This window comes from Stegostoma tigrinum, chromosome 17, assembly GCF_030684315.1.
Source record: "Stegostoma tigrinum isolate sSteTig4 chromosome 17, sSteTig4.hap1, whole genome shotgun sequence".
NCBI lineage: Eukaryota > Metazoa > Chordata > Chondrichthyes > Orectolobiformes > Stegostomatidae > Stegostoma > Stegostoma tigrinum.
This window is the reverse complement of record NC_081370.1, coordinates 55,532,932-55,554,826: the sequence shown is the minus strand read 5'-3', so window position 1 is coordinate 55,554,826 and position 21,895 is coordinate 55,532,932. Positions and strand designations below refer to the sequence as shown.

The 21,895-nt window shown below is 43.2% G+C and overlaps 1 protein-coding gene across 1 annotated transcript in view; it reads left to right on the top strand.

The window, feature by feature from the left end:
* Nucleotides 1-381: 381 nt before the first annotated feature.
* The window catches only part of ano3 (anoctamin 3), a 511,995-nt gene continuing 490,481 nt past the window's right edge, over nt 382-21,895 (top strand). The window contains exon 1 of the mRNA XM_059652166.1: nt 382-485. The gene's annotated coding sequence lies outside the window, so the exon portion shown is untranslated. The remainder of the gene's footprint in view (nt 486-21,895) is intronic.

Below are 21,895 nucleotides of genomic sequence, written 5' to 3'. Positions count from 1 at the left end.
AGTGTCTCAGTTAAGAGGGGCAGGCTTTGCCCTCACACCCCTGCAGCCTGGGATGGCACACGGGGCACTGATGGATCTGAAGTTGGCCCTTTGTGTGGTGTGTTGCGGCCACGCCCTGCTCTTTATCAAACTCACTGCTGGATGGGTCGATTTCAATGCATCTACTTTCTCCCTCTGCTCTCTGCAGCTTATCTGCAGCTGAATATCCCGTCCCTCGCCGCCAAGCTGACTCAACCCACCCACCCCCCAAACCCCCCCAGAGGAGGGGGATCGGGTTTGGAGGAGCCTGGTTCCAGGGGGATGCAGCAAACTCACTGCGCCTGGAAGTTTGCCTGGTATGGAGCATGAACTCAGCGAGCTGGAGTTCAACAAGATCGATTACAGATCGATTTCCAAACCGGACATCCCGGCTGCTGGGCGAAGCGGTGCCTTCAGTGCAAACCGTGAGAGTGAAGTTCAGTTCCATTCGCCGTCGGTTCCTGTGGGTGAGTACAGTGAAGTGTAAAGCTGATCGCCTCTGGGGCTGTTCCCCCTGCCTTTCCACACCCTCCCAGCGGGCAGGCTGCTGAAATCCAGCAGTGAATTGTCTTTTAGCCTTGGATCAGAGTTGCAAGACACAAAACTCGAAACATCCCATTGCTTGCTGTTTTAGAATTTCTTTATTTTTCTTCTATGTGCACTTGCTGGCGCCAACAACGTACAATTAACTTTTCTCGGGTTGGGGAAGCTGGAGATTTATCAAGACAGGTGGAGAAGTTAGATTCTAAACTATTTATGGTCTTATAGCAGTTACTACATATTTCTGAATAGAATCGCCTCTTACTGATATGTATCTTGGCTTTCTGTTCTAGAGTGGGGAATGAGAAACATGTCAGGATTTCTGTACTGTGATTTTTTTCATTACTGAATATAATATTGAGTTTTTGAAAAAAGGTCAATCTGGGGAGTTCTTTCTTCTTTCTGTTCTAGAGTGGGGAATGAGAAACATGTCAGGATTTCTGTACTGTGTGATTTTTTTCATTACTGAATATAATATTGAGTTGTTGAAAAAAAGGTCAATCTGGGGAGTTCTTTCTTTCTGTTCTAGAGTGGGGAATGAGAAACATGTCAGGATTTCTGTACTGTGTGATTTTTTTCATTACTGAATATAATATTGAGTTTTTGAAAAAAAGGTCAATCTGGGGAGTTCTTTCTTTTGAAAGCCTATCCAGAAGGTTGGGGGGGAGGTGGTCGGTGATCGTTGTGAGGGGGTTGGGGGAGTGGGGAAGTATGTTGGAGGCTAAAACAGATTTTTAATCTGGAAGGAAATCGACCGTTACAGGCAAAAGGCAGGAAAAGGGGGTTGAGGATGATCAGATCAGCCTTGCTCTCACTGAATGGCAGAGCAAACCTGATGGGCTGAATGGTCTACATTTGCCCCATGCCTTGTGGTTTTATTAAGGATGTACATGTTGCTGAAAATTTTGCCCATTGGACTTACTTGCATTACTGAAACAGTCAGCTGCTTGTGCCTCTGCAAAGGCTATCTGCTGGATCTAGATTTTCCATTTTATGGGAACAGCCACAGAATGGTTATCTTGCTGGGTCAGTCACCCACAGGCGTGGATACGCATTCCTGAAAAATAACATTGGAATCCATGGCCTCCCTCTGGATATGTCGTTGGTGATAGCTGTTTGGGAACCTGGAGCATCGCAGGTTGAGGGGTGACCTTTTTGGGGTTTATAAAATCATGAGGTTTGGAGATAAGGTAAATGATTAAAGATCTTTTCCCAAGGATGGGGGAGTTCAAAATTAGGGGTATATTTTTAAAGTGAGAGGAGAAAGATTTGAAAAGAACGTGAGGGGCAACTCTTTTTACACAGGGATTGGTTCATGTGTGGAACGAACCGCCAGAGAAAGTGATGGGTGCAGATACAGTTATAATGTTTAAAAGTCATTTGGATAAGCTCCTGAAAAGGAAAGGTTTGGAGGGGTATGGGCCAAGCACAGGTAGGTCGGAATAGTTTAGTTTGGGAACATGGTCAGCATGGGCTGGTTGGACTGAAGCGTCTGTTTCCATGCTGTATGACTCTATGACTGGTGGTGAGTACATCCCATACCCTTCCACCCCCAACCCTTGTCCCCATGGCTCTGCTAGCTCATGGGTACTGAAATTGCCATCTTACATTCCCCTCGCAGCCGAATTTCAGGAAGAAAGAAGCATTGCTGTCAATTAACTTAATTGACAAGCCAAATGACCTAACAAAAGCAGAAATTGCTGGAGAAACTCAGCAGGCCTGGCAGCATCTGTAGAGAGAGAAAGCAGAGTTAATGTTTCAAATCCAATGACCTTTCTTCAAATCTGTTTCTAAAGAAGGGTCGCTGTACTCAAAACGTTTAACTCTGCGTTCTCTTTTCCCCCAAGCTGTCAGGCCTGCTGAGTTTCTCCAGCAATTTTTGTTTTTGTTTAAGAGCTTCAGCATCTGCAGTTTTTTGTTTCATTTTACGATCTGACTGTACATCATCTGTACCTTTAAGCGGTTGATGTGGATATGGGTGGGGAAAACTCAGGAGACTAATATAGAAAAGCTGAATGGAATAAGCGTGCATTTTTGCCAATTGTCCAATGGGTATTAAAGGATGTTTCAGAGATGTTGGGAACTGCAGATGCTGGAGAATCCGAGATAACAAAGTGTGGAGCTGGATGAACACAGCAGGCCAAGCAGCATCTTAGGAGCACCTCAGGAACACCTGCTGTGTTCACTCAGCTCCAGACTTTGTTATTAAAGGATGTTGCTCCACATTTGGCCTTTAAATCCCATGCCCACACCACCTCTTGCACCCCTCCCTCCAAACTTGCTGGGCTCCCCAGTCCCTTTCCACTCAGAAAATCAAAGGTTTACTTAATGTAGGTTCTTCTGGGATCAATTGCTCTTCTCTGTGGGCCTTCCTGTATTCCTAGAATCTCTCACTACCGAGATCCTGCAGTTTTTAAAATTCACTCACAGGATGTGGACATTGCTGGCTCGGCCAGAATTTACTGTGTGTCCCTGATTGTGAAGAATCAGTTCAGAGTCATCCATATTGCCGTGGGCCTGGAGTCACATGTAGACCAGGGTTGTCCTGAAAGGACATTAGTGAACCAAATGGTTTTTCCAACTATCCACAACGGATTCAGAGTCATCACATGGCTGAGACAGTTCCTGCTGCTTGCAGATCAGATCGACTGGTAGTCCTTGGGAACAGAGCCACATTTCTGCTAAGGGGCGTTGAGTCTGACCCTCACCTACTTAAGGCCACCCACACTGTCTTATTGCCATGGGGCAGCCTGGATCAATATTGAGCCTCTGTGGTAATGGCATCCCTTTGAGACAACACATGAGCTGAGGGCGAAGTCCCACTCTTCCCCTGCCAAGACCCAACCAGAATTCCAAATCACCTGGCAGGGATATAAATCCAGTTAATTAGATGTGAATTTTTAAAAAAAGTTACCTACACCACTGATCATAAAATTACCCTGTTAGAATCCCGACAGTGCAGAAAGAGGCCATTTAGCCCATCCAGTTTGCACTAACCCTCCAAAGACCATCCCACCAAGACACACCCCATCCCCATAATTCCACAATTACCGTGGCTAATCCACCTAGCCTGCACATCTTTGGACTGTGGGAGGAAACCAGAGCACCCGGAGGAAACCCACACAGTCCTGGAGAACGTGCAAACCTATTCTTATTTCAAAAATATGCTTTATTCAAAAAATATCTTTATATATAAACATAGCCACAAACACAATTCGGTTCTGTACAGTAGCATATCAAGGAAACAAACAAACTTTGGAGTTTGACTCTATCCAAACAAACCAAAGGCATCTCTTACTTGAACAAGACTCTATTTTCATACAAAAACAGAAGTTGCTGGTAAAGCTCAGCAGGTCTGGCAGTATCTGTGAAGTAAAATCAGAATTAACATTTCCGGTCTGGTGACGCTTCCTCAGGACTGCTCCAATTTTGAGGAAGCGTCACCAGACCCAAAACGTTAACTCTGATTTTTGCCAGACCTGCTGAGCTCTTCCAGCAATTTCTGTCTTTGTTCCTGATTGACAGCATTCACAGTTTTTTTGATTTTTACTAGGACACTTGGAATCTTTTGCACTTCAGCGCTCTGCAATTTCTTACCACCTGCCAAATTACGACAGTTTCACATTTTTCCACATTATATTTCATTTGCCAGACCTTTGTCTACTCACTTAACCGAAAAATATCCTTCTGCAGTCTCCTGTGTTATCTTTACAACTCACTTTCCTACTTATGTTTGTGTTCCCAGCAAATTTAGCTATGATACTTTCAATCTGTTCATCCAACTCAAATTGAAAGAAGTTGAGGCCCCCAGCACAGATCCCTGTGTTACACCACTTATTACACCCTGCCAACCGTAAAATGACCCATCAATGCCTACTTTCACCTTCCTGTTGGCCAGACAACTTTTTATCCATACCAAAGTAGCACTTCATATTTCCACAATACACTTTAATGTGGCATTTTGATGTGACTCTTTATCTTCTGGCAGTGAATCAACAACAAACAAACAAGGGATTCTCAGAGAAAGAAATGTGCATTGCAAATTGAACAGCAGTGTGGACCCATTCACGGCAGCATTTGGGAAATCTTCTGGCTTCCCATCTAGCCTGTCCACTTGTGCTGTTTCACTCGAGACAGGTTCTGACAATATCACTTGGGTTTAATGTCAATGCAAAGTGCACTTCGTGTGAACAGCAAGCTTGTAATGTGCTTACACGCTTGTGCAGAGCCAGTGAGTTTCTGAAGAACAGTATCTTTTTTTTGTTAGTTCCTTCCAAATTTAAAGCACTTTTGTTGCCTCACTCAGGATTAAATGGCTGTAGAATTGACTGCGTGTCGAGATCTAGCTATCATTGTGATGTGCTTTACACTTTTTCTCATGTCAATTTAAATCTAACATCAAATTGAGGCGTTGCTTTGTCATGCATCAAGAGTGATGACAATTAGCAGGATGCTCAGCCAATCATATTGAAGTATTCACACACATAGCAAACCAGGAATTTAAAAGCATTTCATTTTCATCCAAATTTTTTGTTTAAAAAGTGATGAAGGTTTGACCAAGATCAAAGTTAAACTAAAGGTAAATAAGATTAAAAGGGTATATTTTTAAAATGTGGGTCTTTACCACAACATGCATGGGCAGCTCTGTGGTTAGCACTGCTGCCTCAGAGTGCCAGGGAGTGGGCTCAATTCCAGTCTTGCGTGATTGTTTGTGGGGACCAGGGTGCAGCCAGGAAAGGTCTGAAGCCCTTTTGCCAAGGTTAAATTGGGCCCCTTCAATTATTGGACTCTCCTTGTGCCTCAAATGTTTGTAAAGTCCAAGTGCATGCATGGTAAAAGGTCCATATGCAGGTCCCTCAAGTAGTGAGGAAATCTGATAGTGTGTTATCGTTCATTATGAAGGGATTTGAATACAGAAGTCTGGAGGTTATGCTTCAGTTATATGGTGCATAAGTAAGACCACATCTACAGTAGTATGCATTGTATTGCCATCCTTATTTAAAGAAATATATAACTGCGCTGGAAGCTGTTCTCAGAAGGTTCATCAGACGAAAAGCTGGAATTGATAGGCTGTCTTATGAAGAAGTGTGGACAGGCGAGGCTTGGATCCATGTGAATTTCGCAGAATAAGAGCTGACGTGATTGAAAAATCCTGAGGGTTTTGATAAAGAGCATGTGGACATGATGTTTGTTCTTGTTGGAGAATTTTGAACTGATGGTCAAAGTAAAGGGTCAATAACTTAAGAAAGAGATGCGAGAAAGTTTTTCTTAAGGAAGGCCATGTGTTTTTGTGGAACACTGTTCCTCGAATGCAGTGGAAACAGTGCACTTGAGTAATTTGGAGCAGAGATAGATGGATATGTAATAAACCAGGGGTTGAAAGATTATTGAGGAACGTGGTAATGTGGAGTAATCAGGTCAGCTTTGATTGTTTTGAGAGACAGAACAGGCTCAGGGAGCTGAGTGACCTGCTCTTGCTTCTTGTTCATATGCTCCTGCATTTGTACGCTCATAAGATCCTGCTGAGATTTGATATTAGAATAGAATCCCCACAGTTTGGAAACAGGCCCTTTGGCCCAACAAGTTCACAGTGAACCTCAGAGGATCACACTCATACCCATCCCCCTGAACACTATGGGCAATTTAGCATGGCCAATCCACCTAACCTGCACATCTTTGTACTGTGGGAGGAAACTGACACAGATACGGGGAGAGTGTGCAAAATCCACACAGACGGTCGCCTGAGGCTGGAATCGAACTCAGATCCCTGGCACTGTGAGGCAGCAGTGCTAACCACCGTGCCACCCCTGGTCAGTGCAGTGCCTTGATATCAAACCTGTGTGATTTCATCTGATGTGTTGAAAGAGCACGGATTTTCTGTTCAACAACCACACTCTAATTATTAGCATTTTTAACTATTGAGATCAGCTGTCTTTGGTACTTCAGGTTTTATCAATTCAATCTCAGTTGGAGTAAAGTGATGTATGAATTGGTCTGCTGAGCTGGAACCTAGCTTGGTACTTTCTGTTTCAGAGCAGCAGTTGCTATATAAATGCACCTGTCAATTAATCTCACGTTTGTGAAAAGAATCTTCATCTGCGTACTTCCACAGACAGATAGAAATTACTATTAAAAAATTAGCTCCTAGTTCACAGTTTCATTCATGTGCTTTGAATCAGTATTTAGTAAAACTTGGCAAAAGGAAACAGTGGCACTTCAAGAAAGTAACTAAGTTTTGAGATACCAAATAGTGTTCACATAACCGCAGAGAAATTCAGCAGGTCTGGCTGCGTCTGTGCAGAAAGAGAAGCAGAGCTAACCTTTCAAGCCCAATATGACTCCTCAGAAATGTGAGTTCTTTCTGATGTTACCAGATTGCTGAGTTTCTCCCGCATATTCTGTGTTCACTTTTAATTTCGGAATCTGCAATATTTTGCCTTTAGTTGAGTTTTCACATGAATATTGGAGACAGTATTGAATTCCACTTTCCAGGGAAGGTGTAGACCTCTGCAGACTCAACGTATCTAGAAAGAGTATCTACACTTTGAGCTGAAGTGCAATGTAGATTTCAATAATGACTGTAAAAGCATTTTCACGGTTTTGAAAAGACATAAGGGAATGAAAGCTACTACATGAATACACGTGTGTTCCTCCCTTTCTCTCTTTTTCTTTAATATTTATGTTTCATTCCTTTTTCATTCTTTTCATCTTTCATTCATGAGTGACTTTATGCAGGGCTGGTTTGCGGACTTGCAAGTTTATGAGACTCTGGGAGACCATCAGTTCTGCAGGTCTGTGCCAGCTCAATCACATATTAATGTCCCTCCTGTTTCTTTTGAAAACGCACAGTGCTGTCTGCAACAAGTAAAGCATGCCATACGTCAGTAACTCTCTCCATGGAAAGACCAATCTCTTACCCTTTCTCTTTTTTTTTGGGCATTAACGAAATTGATTCTCTCATGGTGGAATTAGTCGATAGTCCAGTATAAAACAAACAAAATGCAATGACCATGTAATTACAAAAATCAAATTCTAGAAAATATGAGGAGGAAATGTTGGATACATTTTTTGACTATTAAAAATGCGGAATGGTTATTTTGTTTTCCACAGTGTCACAAAGTCCAAGGAATCCTCCAGTGTTATTAAACAGTGTTTAAATCCAAGGCTCTCATGTGCTTCATAACATACATACATAGTGTTTTGAAAATGCCAGCACAAATTGTAAAGTGTATAAACAGAAATGGTTGAAAGTCAAGGTCCTAACGCTTTGAGTCATGAGATAACTGGAAAATGACTGGCATAGGCTTGCTTTGTCAAAGTTACAGAAAATTCACAGGCCATTGTCAGGATCTGAACTTCAACTGTGTCTGCTGATCTAGAAGAGTATAATTTCAAGTCAAAATTCCAATTAGCTGTGTTCCAGCTCAGTCGTCTGCCAAGCTGTGACATTATTGTATCAATGAAGAACTGTGCAGAATGGAGACATTTGTTACAAATCAATAGGAGACGCCAATAATGCCCATACTGAAAGGAGAGTCTGAAAATTTTAGAAAAAGTTGAAGAGAAAATTGCTGAAGTATGTTTTCTTCTTTGCCAGATCAAAGTCGGAGTAACTAATTACCTATTGCTTCAAAATAATGCATTATTTCACTGCATGGTAGTTGAACAGAGTCTCATTTTACACACACCATGATGTTCCCAGGTATCAGCTGCTCTCATTCTTCTTGGTCATAGGGAATTGTGAGCTTGGGATATGCAAAGTTTGATGAGTTGCTACAATACATTTTGCAAATGGTGCACACTGCAGTCATCGTACAGCAGTCGTGAGTATTATCTGTGCAGCTGAACTGATCTGCATCTCACCGTGGGGTCAGTTTGTTGCCACTTTCCTCTTGAAGTGTGGGATCTACAGGACCTGCTTTGTCCAGTGTTGTAGACCAAAGCCACTTACTAGTTTAAGAAAATGCTCTTGTATTGACTAAGAAGTAATTCAATGTGGACTTCACAAGCTTCAAAATCTCCCCTCCCCCCGCTGCATCCCAAAACCAGCCCAGCCTGCCCCCGCCTCCCTAACCTGTTCTTCCTCTCACCTATCCCCTCCCCCCGCCTCAAGCCGCACCTCCATTTCCTACCTACCACTTCATCCTGCCTCCTTGACCTGTCCATCCTCCCTGGACTGACCTATCCCCTCCCTACCTCCCCACCTATACTCTCCTCTCCACCTATCTTCTTTTCTCTCCATCTTCGGTCCGCCTCCCCCTCTCTCCCTATTTATTCCAGAACCCTCACCCCATCCCTCTCTCTGATGAAGGGTCTAGGCCCGAAATGTCAGCTTTTGTGCTCCTAAGATGCTGCTTGGCCTGCTGTGTTCATCCAGCTTCACACTTTGTTAACTAAGTAATTCATTGCATGTTGGCAATTGTTTTATGTTAGTATAACTGATAGATGCAGAGACTGGAAGGAGAATTTCGATGTTAGATCTTAATCCTCGAAAATCCTAAAATGATTCGTCACAGAGTCAAACAACATCATCACATTGGGTGGTGCTTATGGAAGTCCTTAGTTTTAACCCTTTCAGACCAATATGCAACAGAGAATGGAGTGAAACTTGGGCTCGGAGATAAAGATCAAGTAGATGATTTAAATGTCATTGCTTGTTTAGGGCTGAGTTGGAAAGAAAATCTTAGATATTCTGTTCTGACAAATAATGTTATTGGAGTTGATTCCCGAAAACAAATTTGAGTTGCCTTGCTTTCTGCATGAGTATCTCAGACACTAGACAAATCCTAACCCATGGCTGTAATGGTGTGAAGTGAGCTTCTCATACATTCCTTTTACCTGCACCACAATTGATTGAAAAGCTACAGTATAGCTCCTATTTGTGTCCTAATGTAAGTCTGGAACAGTTTTACTGGTGCCTCAATGAAATAGAGAGAGTTTGTTGACATATGTGAATGTTCAAACAAATGTAAAGTTTGTGATTCTGACTGTCCTACATTTACAGAGGCAGGTCTGAAATTGTGTGAAATACAGTCAGCATACCCTAGTTCAGCATCGCTTGTGAAAAAAAAATGCCTGTGTCTTCAGAGCTTCAGTTAGCAATTAGCTAAATAGCCATTAGAGGATAGCTTTATGAGTGCAGATCTCTCCCTACATTAAACTTTATTGAGAAGTAAATGTTAACAGTTGGAATATTTGGGAGCTTTTTAAACTTGGCGTTGCACTAAGATGAGAGTTACATTATGACCATTGTTTGGTAATCTCCAATGGTCATCTCAGACCATTTGGCCTAGTTTGAAGCCAGATTGTCAGCCTGATTTCTGAGGCGAATGGCTGCGTTCATGTCTGGCATTGCTTTGTGTTGAGCTGTAAGTAGTTATACACCAGAGCACTTAGGAGGTTGGCACTGCGTGTTATAATGGCTAAAGGTATCAGTCAATGCCATCAATCTTCATTTTTAAAGAGCAGGAGATGAAATGGTGAATGATGTTACTCATTCTTTTATAAAGCAATAAATTAAAGATGAGTACTGTGTTGGCTTATGCCAAGCAAGATTCTCTCTGGGAAGTAAGCAGGGTTAAAGAGCAAGGGAGTTCTCCCCAGCGTCATTAACATCATGAAAAGCCACTAACATAAATTAAAGAACTGAGGATGATGGAAATCTCAAACAGTAACGGAAATTGCTGGAGAATTTCAGCTGGTCTGGCAGCCACTGTGAAATTCTGTAGATGGGTCACTGCACTTGAAATGCTAACTCTGTTTTTTTCTCTCCATAGATGCTGCCAGATCTACTGAGTTTCTCCAGAAATTTCTGTTTTTGATTAAAAGGGATTATCTGGCCATTATCAGATTTCCATTTGTGAGAAATTACTGTACATATTCTGTTGTATGTTTCCTCCTCTCCAAAAGGTATGACATTTCAATAAATATTGCATAGTCTGTCAAGCATATGCAACATCATGAGGCCATGACGATTGGCATGGAGATGTGGGCTCATTCTTTTTTTGAGACTGGGCTGGCACCCATAGAATGGTTGCAATACTTGGAGTTTAATGCACACTGGGCATGGCATTTCAAACAGGGATGCTGTAAAATTAGGTGTCATGGGAGTGGTGCCAAAATCACTGCCTATTTGCCCCCGTTCACCCCAGTTGCAATTTTTGCAAGTGGCAGGGAAGGCCCTGGGCACCCGACTTGCCCATGAGCCAAATAAGGCCCTGAAGGAGCCAATTATTTGTCATTTAAGGGCCTCCTCTATTTGGTCCCAGGACTTCCCTCATAGTGGGGCAGGCAGGTGGAATGTGTTATGCCCACCATGTGAGACCTGGAAGCTATATGGGATGGGGATGGGGGTGTGGAGGGGTAGGGGGTTGGCTCAGTTGGATTGACTGGCAGCCCTTAGAGACAGGACAACCTTTTGGATCGGACTGAAGGCTCACCTCAAGTCAGTTAAAAGACGGACAGACATCAAATGGCTGCAGAGCGGGATGGCCAAACCGGGGGTCCATATTTGAAGGGGAAGGGGAAGGGACCCCCTGAATTCCTTCAAAACAGCATAAACCAGCTTGGACACGGAAATCTCATTCAAATCTACCCTTAGGTCCAAAACATTAAACCGCAGTAGGGTTTGCAATGAAATCATTGTAAATGCAGCCCACGCTTTCTAATATTTTGAGCATTCCTAATAGCAATTTATAAAAGATGCTGTTTACCTGCAAGGGTTACGTTGGCAAGACTGAGTGAGCATTCAGGTTTACGAATTAAAATATCAAGAAGAGCATTTCTGCCAGAATACTGGAGACAAAAAGCGACATGAGGTCATTTCAGTGGCAGTTAGAAAGATGAGAGGGAGTCTTACGGAATAATGAGAGGCCTGGCTAGAATCGATGTGGAGAAGATGTTTCCACTAGTAGGAGAGACGAGGGCCTAAGGGCACAGCCTCAGAGTGAAGGGAAGACCTTTTAGAACTTAGATGAGGAGGAATTTGTTTTCTGCTAGAGGCTGGTGAATCTGTGCTGGAACTCATTGCTGCAGAAGGTTGTGGGGGCAAAGTCATTGAGTGTATTTTACGACAGAGATAAATAGGTTCTTGATTAGTAAAGGGATTGCAGATTACAGGGAGAAGGCAGGTGAATGGAGTTGGAGTACATCTTATCATCTTATGGTCTTATAGCTCACGCTCACTGTGGTCTCATTCACTTAAACTCAGAAATGCCCTTGTCAGAGTAATGATGATTGACCCTGTTTCGATGGAGTAGGGACAGTGAGTTTGATTAAAACTGACATTACAGGCAGTGAGATCTTTGGAAGCAATGGCTGATAAGAAACAAAAGGCTAGGCCGAAGAAATTCGCAGTACTTTTGCAAGGGCCATTCACAATGTCCTCGCCAGCAGCACAAACTTCCAATGAATGAATATAAAAGAAATGCTGTGACGCGTTCTATTAAGTAAGCTTGCCTGTCAAAAAAGAAGTAATTTGTGTGTTAAAAAGCAAAAGATTACTGCCATTAGAAATACGCAGCAGACGCTCTGACAAGACAGAAACAGAGTTAAGTCTCTGGCAAAAGTGGTCATAAGGTGCTGTCTAAGGAGCTTTGGTGGACTTCTGCAATGTATCTTGTAAGTGGTAAACACTGCAGCTACAGAGCAGCAATGGCAAAAGACTGAATGTTTGCAGATACAGTTCCAGTCCAAGTGGGCTGCTCTGTCCTTTGTTGGAGCTGAGCTCATTCAGGCAAGTGGGGAGTATTCAGCCACACTTTGGGATTGTGTCTAGTAGAAAGGAGACAGGTTTCGGGAAATCAGGAGGTGATTTACTGCTGCAGAATTCATAACTTTTGACCAGTCCTTGTAGGTACAAAACTTACATGACTAGTCCAATTCAGTATCACGTCACGAGACCCTCATGGATGTTGCTAGTTGGGGGGTTCCCTTACACTAAAGCCACTGAATATCAAGAAATCCTGGCTAAATTCTTGCTTGTTGGAAACAGATGGTCATTGCCTGGTGCTTGTGAATCCCAAATGTTAATTGCCAGCCCAAACTGGTATATTGCCCACATTTTGTGGCATTTGAAAATAGATTGCACAGTATCTAAGGAGTTAGGAATGCTGCTGAGTTTTGTGCAATGATCTGGTTCTGGTCTCATCTTGGAGGGGAGGTCATTGCTGAAGTAGCTGAAGATGGTTGAACCTAGGACACTATCCTGATGAACTCCTGCAGCGATGTCCTGGAGCGAAGATAGCTGACCCCCACCTACCATAGCCATCTTCCTTTGTGCCAGGTAAGATTTCAACCAGCTTTCCCGAATGCCCAATGACCCCAGTTCTGCTAGAGCTCCTTGATGCTACACCTGGCCACACATGGCTTGATGTCAAGGGCAGCCACTCTCACCTCACCTCTGGAAATCAGCTTTTTCATACATATTTGAACTGGTTTCAGGAGCTAAGTAGCCCTGGTGGAACCTAAACTGAACATCAGTAAGTTGTTTGTCTACATGGATTTCGGGGATATGCATGTGCAAGCGTGAATATCCTGTTCAGATTGCAGTAATTATACTGCAGTACAGATCATCACAAACAAAATCTGATTGTATTGCAATCAAAAGGGTACAACAATAACATTAAGTTGGGTCTTTAATATGATTGAGAGTTGACTTAGAAGAATCACTGTTTTGCTTCAAACAGATGATACAAACCGCTTGTGATAAAATCAAAACCTGTTAACTGAGACTTTCTCATAGTGAGATTGAAATGATATTTTTTGCCAAACTCTTTCAATTCAGCATCCTCAGTACTTTAAGTGCATATGGACTGAATTAGAGAGAATGTCCCTTAAAATGAAAATGCATTAACTGATGACTTAAATGGAATTTGAAACTCCATTCCTGAGGATAATTCCTTTGCAAATTGCAAGCAAATAATTTTGTGGTTGCCTGTGGTTTAGAAGAGATTGGTATTGATGCTGAGTATTTCCTACCCTGAGGGAACATATAGAACATGAAAAATGTGTGGAGATGTATATTTCTGCCTTGTTTTGAACTTGTTTTGATGAATTAGTTGCTGCCTAAGTAACTTTTATTTTTCAAAATAATCACGCCGTCTGTCATTTAACTGCAATGGAGCTTTCATGCCAGTTCTTTGTATAACCGTAGGGTAACACCTACCAAAGTATTACTTTTTCTTTTCATCAAACCTATGCACAAATGGATGAAGAAAGCCTTATTCTTTGGCATCAAACATCTTGAATGAGGGCAATTTGCATATATATTTTGCCTCCAATTCAATAAAATGCCCTGAGGTGTTTTGTGTTCTGAGTGATCAATCAGAATTTGACATGATATCAGGTAAGCTGATATTGTTGGAGCAGAAATAAGCTATTCAGCCTCTTGAGCCTGTTCCACCATTCATTGAGATCGTGGCTGATTGGTAGTTTAGTTTCATGTATGTGTCTTACCCCATATCCCTTAATATCTTTGCTTTGTTTAGCCTGGCAACTGATTTAGCAGCCACTACCATTTGTGGGAGACAGTTCCAAATCTGTACCAACTGTTTTGTATAGAAGTGCTTCGTAACATTGCTCCTGAATAATCTGGCCCTAATTTTGAGATGACTCCACCTAGTTTTTGGATCTCTGGCCAGCGGATTTAGCTTATCTTTGTTGAAGACTGTAGGATGTTACAGAGAGAGGGATATTAATGGATTTGGAAATGGAGAGTGTGGATTGGGTTATGAATGGCAGGCAAGACTATGTACAAATTTGAAAATGAGAATAGAAATTTATAAAATTGAAGTGCTGGTGGACTAATGACTAATGTGGGTCACAGCGCAGGGTTGATGCAGGTTGTTGCATAGCATGTGAGGATAGGGATGGCAGATTATTGCATGAATTTAAGTTTGCAAGGCTTGGAGTAGTTACATTGAGAGGTGGACATATTGTAAATGTAAGTTGCTTGTCTGGTGGACTGGATAAGGAATAATATCAATGTAAATTATAGGAGATATGGCCAAATTGTAATGTCATTGGACTAGCAATCCAGAACCCCAGGCATTAGTTCTAGAGATGTTGGCTTGAATCTCACCGTGAAATCTGAAATCAATAATATTCATAATGAAAAGCTGACTGAATGATGATGTTGTAATTATAGTGATGGTAATGAGCTCAGCCAGGTGGAACTCACAGAATATGAGTTCCCTGATTGGGGCTGTTAATCTGGCCCAATCCGCAGGAATGTCAGAGGTTCTGAGAACTGGCTCTCAGCAAGCTGAATCAGTGTCAAGGTCACTCCACTTGTAAATAAACGGTGACATGATAACAGGATACCAGCCTCTGTGGAGTTATTTCACTGGCAACAAGAGAAAAACACACTCCTGAAGAAATTCAATCGAGACAGTTGTGTTTGAGTTGGGGTAAACATTTCTGACATCATGCTGTTATTTGGGAAGCTTGACTCGATCAATCCTGCCATTGAAGACTGGATTCAGTATATGGAAAGGTTGCATTATATTTTCCAGGCAACTAACATTGTGGCTGATGAGAAACAATGAATATTTCATCTGATAGCTTGTGGACTTACAACTTTTTCGGTTACATTTTTCCTGGTTTGGAACAATTAAATTGCTTGGCAATGTCCAAATCAGAGTCAGTGGAGATAAATATCTGGTTAAATGGTCACCTGGTACTAATGGAGGTCAATACTGGCGCGGCTGTCTCAGTGATCAGGAACCACTGTGGACTCCTTAGGTTAGTGCAAGACCTCGGCTAGACTGAGAGCCTACACCGGGAAACCTTGACAGACTAAGGGTATAACTTCAGTCTGGGATCTGTTATAAGAAGCGGCTAGTTCCGTTACCACAGATTACAGTAAAAGGCTTGGACCCAGGCTTGTTGGAGTGACATTTCCTGAGAAAGATTCTCCTTGATTGGCTCAATATTCTTGTTGATTAGACAGTGGCTGCCTGATTAAAGTCATAAACAAATATCTAGATGTTTCTCAGGAAGATCTAGGAGCTATCAAAGGAGCCGAGGCCATCTTGCATGTTGACCAGGAAGGAATTCCATGATTCTGCAAGGCACACTCTGTGCCATTTTCCTTACGGCAAAAGTAGGGGCAGAAATCAGAAGGCTGGAAAGTGAAGGGATCGTCAAACCAGTCCAGTTAACAGAGCCGGCAGCACTATTGGTTTTGATTGTGAAGCCCGACAGGTTGGTTCAACTTTGTGGGAATTTTAAATAAACAGTGAACCACTGGCTAAATGCCTAATATCTTGCAGAGAGGATATAAAAGCAAAGCTGTCGGGGGTGGCAGTGGGGGGGGTGGGGTGGGTCTGTCCTTCACAAAGCTGGACATGAGCCATGTTTACTTACAGTTGTGGTTAGATGAGGATTCCCAGAAATATGCTGCAATTAATATCCATATGGTTTTGTACCAATGTCAGACTTTGGGTGCAGAAAGATCCGGTCCTTGCAAAACTGAAACAGCTGATGGTGATGGGAAAAGCCAGAGGGCATTCGCAACCAGCATTGAAACATTTTTGAACCTGGAGAGATCAGATCACAGTGGAGGACGGCATGTTATTGGGGGGAAGCATGAGTGATTGTCCCGAGCAAAGGTCATCACCAGCTACTGGCTGCAATCAGTACCAAGATCATCTGGGTGTTTTCAAAATGAAGATGTTGCTGAGAAGTTATGTCTGATGGCCAGGATTGTTTGCAGATATAGCTGCTTTGGTGGGACAGTGGCCAGCGCGCCAACAAGGGCAAAAATTACCAGCAGGACGAATGAACAGGTAAATCCTGGGCTCAGTTACACATTAACTGTGCAGGTCCTTTCATGGACTCAATGTTGTCAGTCTTAGTGGACGCCCACTCAAAGTGGCTGGATATGTACGGAGTTCTATTGTCTAACATGGGGCCTATGATAGAAAAAACCCCACCCATCTTTTGCAATACACAAACTCCCAGAAATATTGGTTAGGGATAACGGGCTATTGCAGGGAATTTGAGAATTTCTTAAAGTTGAGTGGCATTTGGCATATAAGCACACCTCCAGACAATCCATCATCCAATTGGCTGGCAGAAAGAGCAGTCCAAAATTTGAAGGCAGGCTCAGAAAAAAGCCTGTCATTTGCAGCCTCTCGCAGATGAGGATAATTCTCTCCAACTCTCAGGGTGAGTCTGTAGGTGGCTTTACAGTGTGACGCGGCTACTGCAAACTCTGTTGTACTTGGGGCAGGTGGTGGGTCATGGGAAATGGGGTTTGGGGTGTTGGTACGGCAGTGCTTACCTTTTGCTGTTTTCGCCTAGCTTCTGCTTTTTTCCACTGGTAAGACTTGAAGTTCTCGACGCCTTCCCAGATGCTCCTCATCCATTTTAGACAGTCTTGGGTCAGTGATTCCCAGGTGCCTGTGGGAATGTCGCTCTTCCCCAGTGAGGCCTTGCGGGTGTCACTGAAGTGCTTCCTGTGTCCGCATGGGGCTTGCCTGCTGTTTCAAAGCTGGGACTAGAACACTTGCTTGGGGAGTCTCGTGTCGGTCAATTGGACAATGTGCTCAGCACATCGTAGCCAATCAAGTGGGGGCGGGGGGGCGGAGGGGGGTGGGTGGTCAGTGCCTTGATGATGGGGATATTGGCCTGGTCAAGACGCTGATGTTGGTGCGTCTTTCTTCGCAATGGATTTGCAGGGTTTTGCTTAGGCAGCGTTGGGGTACTGCTGTGGATAATGCACGTCTCAGAAACATACAGGAGGTCGAGAACCCACCACAGGTCCGTATGCCATGGTCTTGGTGTCGGATTTGATGTTGCTCTCAAAGACCCTTTTCCTCAAGCGGACAAAAGCTGCACAAGAACGCTGGAGGCAGTGCTATATCCCTTCAATCGCTGCTTTGGTTGACAGGACACCATGTGGGATTGGAAGTGGTCAGTGTTCTCTAAGGCTTCCCTGTGGACCTTAATGATCAGGGCGGTGGTGGTGGGGGGGTGGGGGTTGGGTGGTCACTCCACAATGCCGGGCCAGGTTGGTGCAGGACCTCTGTCTTGCAGATGTTTGGAGTGTGGCCCATGTTCTCATATGCCTTGATAAAGGTGCTGATGATGGCCTGGAGTACACATACACAAGCATCATCTGCACACTGCAGCTCGATGACACTTGGTTGGGGTGACTTTGGTTTTGGATTAAAGGGAACTGAGGATGAATGACTTCCCACAAGTTCTGTACCATAGCTCCACCGCAATGGGGACCCTGTTGGCGGTGAGGTGAACCATTGCAGCGAGGCAGTTTGAGAACAGAGTTGGATCAACACGGTCTAAAGCTACATTGAATGCCAAACAGTCCCAGCTTCTATTTGAGTATAGGACCACTCCTCATGCAACTACATGGCTAGCTCCAGCAGAGTTGTTAATGGGGAGAAGACTCGGCACCGAGTTAAATCTAAGCTTCCTGGACCTGGTGGGGAGGGTGAAATGGCATCAAGAACTCAAATGCCGGACACAAGACTCTGCTGAGCAAGAGAGATGGTTTACTTTAGGGGACAATGTATGATGTAGGAACGTTGGGAATGGCCCTGCATGGCACAGTTAACATGAGGCCAGGTCCGGTGACATATAGAATTTGAGTAGGTGCAATGGTCTTGAACAAGCATGTGGACCACATCAAAGTTGCAAACCCACAAACGGTATGGGAGCAAAACACACCAAGTCCCTCAACTGCCTCTCTGACTATCCAGAATCCATGGGTTCTCCACTTCCATCAAGCGTTGAAGATACCTCAGAATCTGAGGTGAACACACTGTCTCTGTCTCAATGCCTTTGTTCCTTGAAGCGGAGAATGAATTTATTCTGAGACACTTGGTACAAGAAGTGAACTACCTGTGTGTTACACGCAATCTGTATCAGAGGCAGAGTTGGAGGAGCCTGACCCAGTGCTAAAACACCCCAGGAGGAACTATAACAAAAATGAACTGGTCTGTGTGTCCTCAAACTCAGAGGGGAAGGGATGCAGTGATTGTAATTAATATAGCCAGGTGGACCTCATAGAAAATGAGTTCTCTGATTGGAGATGTTTATCTGGCCCTTGCTGACAGGTATAAACAGGGCTGGCGGAGGTTCTGTTCACTCTGAGAGTTGGCTCTGAGGGAGCTGGGTCAGTGTCAAGGACTCTCCACATGTAAATAAAGGGTGATTTGTTGATGGGGTATTGGCCCCGATGGAGTTATTTTAATAATCATCATCAGTTGCCATACAAACTCATCTAGTCCACTAATGTCTTTGAGGGGTGGAAATCTGCCATCTTTGCCTCATCTGGCCTACGTATGACTCCAGACCTACAGCAGGCTGGTTGTTTCTTAACTGCCCGCTGGGCAAAGAGAGATAAGCAATAAAAGCTGGCCTTGACAGAAATGCCTATAACCTCTGAATGCATTTACATTAAAAAAACAAATAAGGAACTGAAGATTAAATAATGGCGGAAATCAGAACATGTGAGCTGATGTTTGTTCGATTAAGAAGAAACATAGATTATTGTTGCATTTTGGCATTTTCTGCAATGATGTACAGAAAGGGTTTGGAAAATATCACGTATAATGTGAATTCACACAAGCATTGTGAAAATAACCAAAATGAAAGATGGTTTCAAATGAGGTTGTTTACTCCAAAAATATAAACAATTTTCTATTTTGTCTTTGTAAATATCTCATATTCATTGCTTTAGAAGTAGGAAATTATGCTCTTCTAGACAGAAGAAAAACCAGGTTCTCTTTTAAGTTGTCATTTCACTGATGTATTGGCTACACCAACATTTACTGCACACCTCGGATTGCCCTTGAGAAGATAGTGACAGTGCCCTTCTTACTATTCCCAGGTGTGTCAGAAAATACACTTCCTGTTAGGAAGTGAGCTCCGGGATTTTGACCCAGCAATCGTGAAGAATCAGTGATTTAGCTCCAAGTCTGGATGGTATATCATGATGCAATCATCTGTGACTATCCCCACTTCAACCTAATTTCTGATCGAAGGCCATTGATAAAGTAGCTGAACGTACCTGGGGCCAGGTTACAACTCTGAGGTACTCCTGCAGAAATGTCCATGGATTGAGATGATTGACATCCACCCACCAAAACTGTCTTTCTTTCTGATTGTTAACTTTTCATTCAGAGGAGAGCTTTCCCCAATCCCCATTAAGTCCACTTTTGCTGGAGCTTTTCCTTGATGGTTAAATGCAGCCTGTTAAGGGCAGTCACTCTTACCTTGCCTCCTAAGTTCAGCTTTTTTATACAAGTTTGGACCAGGTCTGTATTAAGATCAGGAGCAAGTGGCTTTGGTCGAACCCAACTGAGCATCAATGAGCAAGTTATTGTTCAGAAAACACCATTTGATAATATTGTTGATGATAGCTTCAACCAGTTTGCTGGCTCACTTTAATGTTTACCTTAAAACACCAATCCTTTTCCACCGTAACAGTTCATATGCTTGGGGAGAAACTGAAAGAAAGCCCTAAAATGCAACATCAAAACTAATTAAAATTTCGAAGGAGAGATTTGTCATGTGACTTGTATGGCCTCTGTTATTTTGACTGTGTTCAGAAGTATTGATGAAGAGACCTGGCACTGCCTGCATTGTGCTAGCTCAGCCTTCGTCCACCAAAGGGAAAGGGTGTTTGAGAACAACTGCATTAGAACTGACACCACGATCATGGTATACAGACCTGAGGTGGTTCTTGATCTCCCATATGGCTCTGAGATGTGGACTGACTACAGTAGACACCTCGAGGTACTGGAGCAGTTCCACCAATGCTGCCTGTGCAAAACCCTACAAACGCACTCGGAAGATAGACACTCTAACACCAGCTTCTTGACCAGGTCAACATCCCCAGCATCAAGGCATTGACCACGTTTGACCAGTTGCAATGGGCTGGGCACATTGTCCGCACGACCGACAGAAGACTTCCCATGCAGGTGCTCCACCCCCAGCTTCAAAACCATGGGCAAGTCCCAGGGGGACATACGAAGCGCTTCAGTGATACCCTCAAGGCCTCACTGGTGCAGTGTGGCATTCCCTCAGATGCCTGGGAATCTCTGGCCCAAGACCATCCAATGTGAAGAAGGAGCATGCGGGAAGGCGTCGACCACCTCGAGACTTGCCATTAGGAAAAAGCGGAAGCCAGGCACAAACAGTGAAAGGTGGGCACTGCCACACCAGTTCCCACTCACCCCTTCTCATGACCACCACTTGCCCCAAGTAATAGAGTCTATGGTAGTCGTATCAGCCTGTACAGCCACGCACGACTCACCTTGTGAGTGGAAGAGAATCGTCCTTGTCTTCAAGGATGATGTTCATATTTGTCCTATTGCACCATTGTTTATTCGCAGAGTTTGAATTTTAAAAGGTTGTTGTATTGTCTGCATGGTATATAATTAACAATGTGGAGCTCAGCGTATTAAAATAAGCTGTCTAGATTCCTTGAATTAAATAAGAGTTAGTTTTATTGCTAAGACTCACAAAAGTAAAGATATAGTAAAATATCTCCCAACAGCTCACAAAAACACAAGCAAAGTAACAGTTGCAGGGTAGCAAAGGATAAATTGATCAAAGTTAAAATTCTTAAAGGAAACTTTGATCAGACGCTCCTGCGACAATCCATGAAACTTTAAAAATCCAGCCATTTAATTTGTTTTGTTTTTCTGGAGGTTACGTTTGGGTGCTGACTCAGCATCTTCCAGTCAGTTTGTACGACAAACAATGTGTATATTAGATTTCAGAGAGAAGGAGAGATCGGGCCATTTTAATGTATCAATCTCTTGTGATGTTTCAGGATGGTTTGGGAGAGATTTCCATCAACAGTTGGGCCCACCATTTCAGCGCTTGGCAACCTAGGTGGCCGCTATCATGTGACTGACTTTCAAAACTGCAAAGTAGTGATGCTGAATGATGTATCATTGTAATCCCATTAAACATTTGTGTTCTCCCTTACACTCACCACCACTCCCCTTCCCCTACCCACACACCTTCGTCCCTTAACAAAGTAGATTTGTTTTCCCTTCAATTTCTCATTGCAGGTTTGCTTAACCCTGCGTCTGATATCAAAGCACTGAATCTATATTTGAAAAGTGTTTCCATTGTTATTGGAATAATCCTCGATCTGAGCAAATCTCAGAGTCCCCAGTGTCATCTCTCAGCACACCCGTTTGTAATCGAATTGGAAATTTCCAGAAAAATTACAAGTTAGAAGTTACAAAAACAGTTCGCAGCCAGCTTAGAATTAGGTGGACATTTATATAGACATTGTAAAATCAAATCTGAAACCAGCCAATTCAATTAAAGATTATTATTTGATATTTTTAGC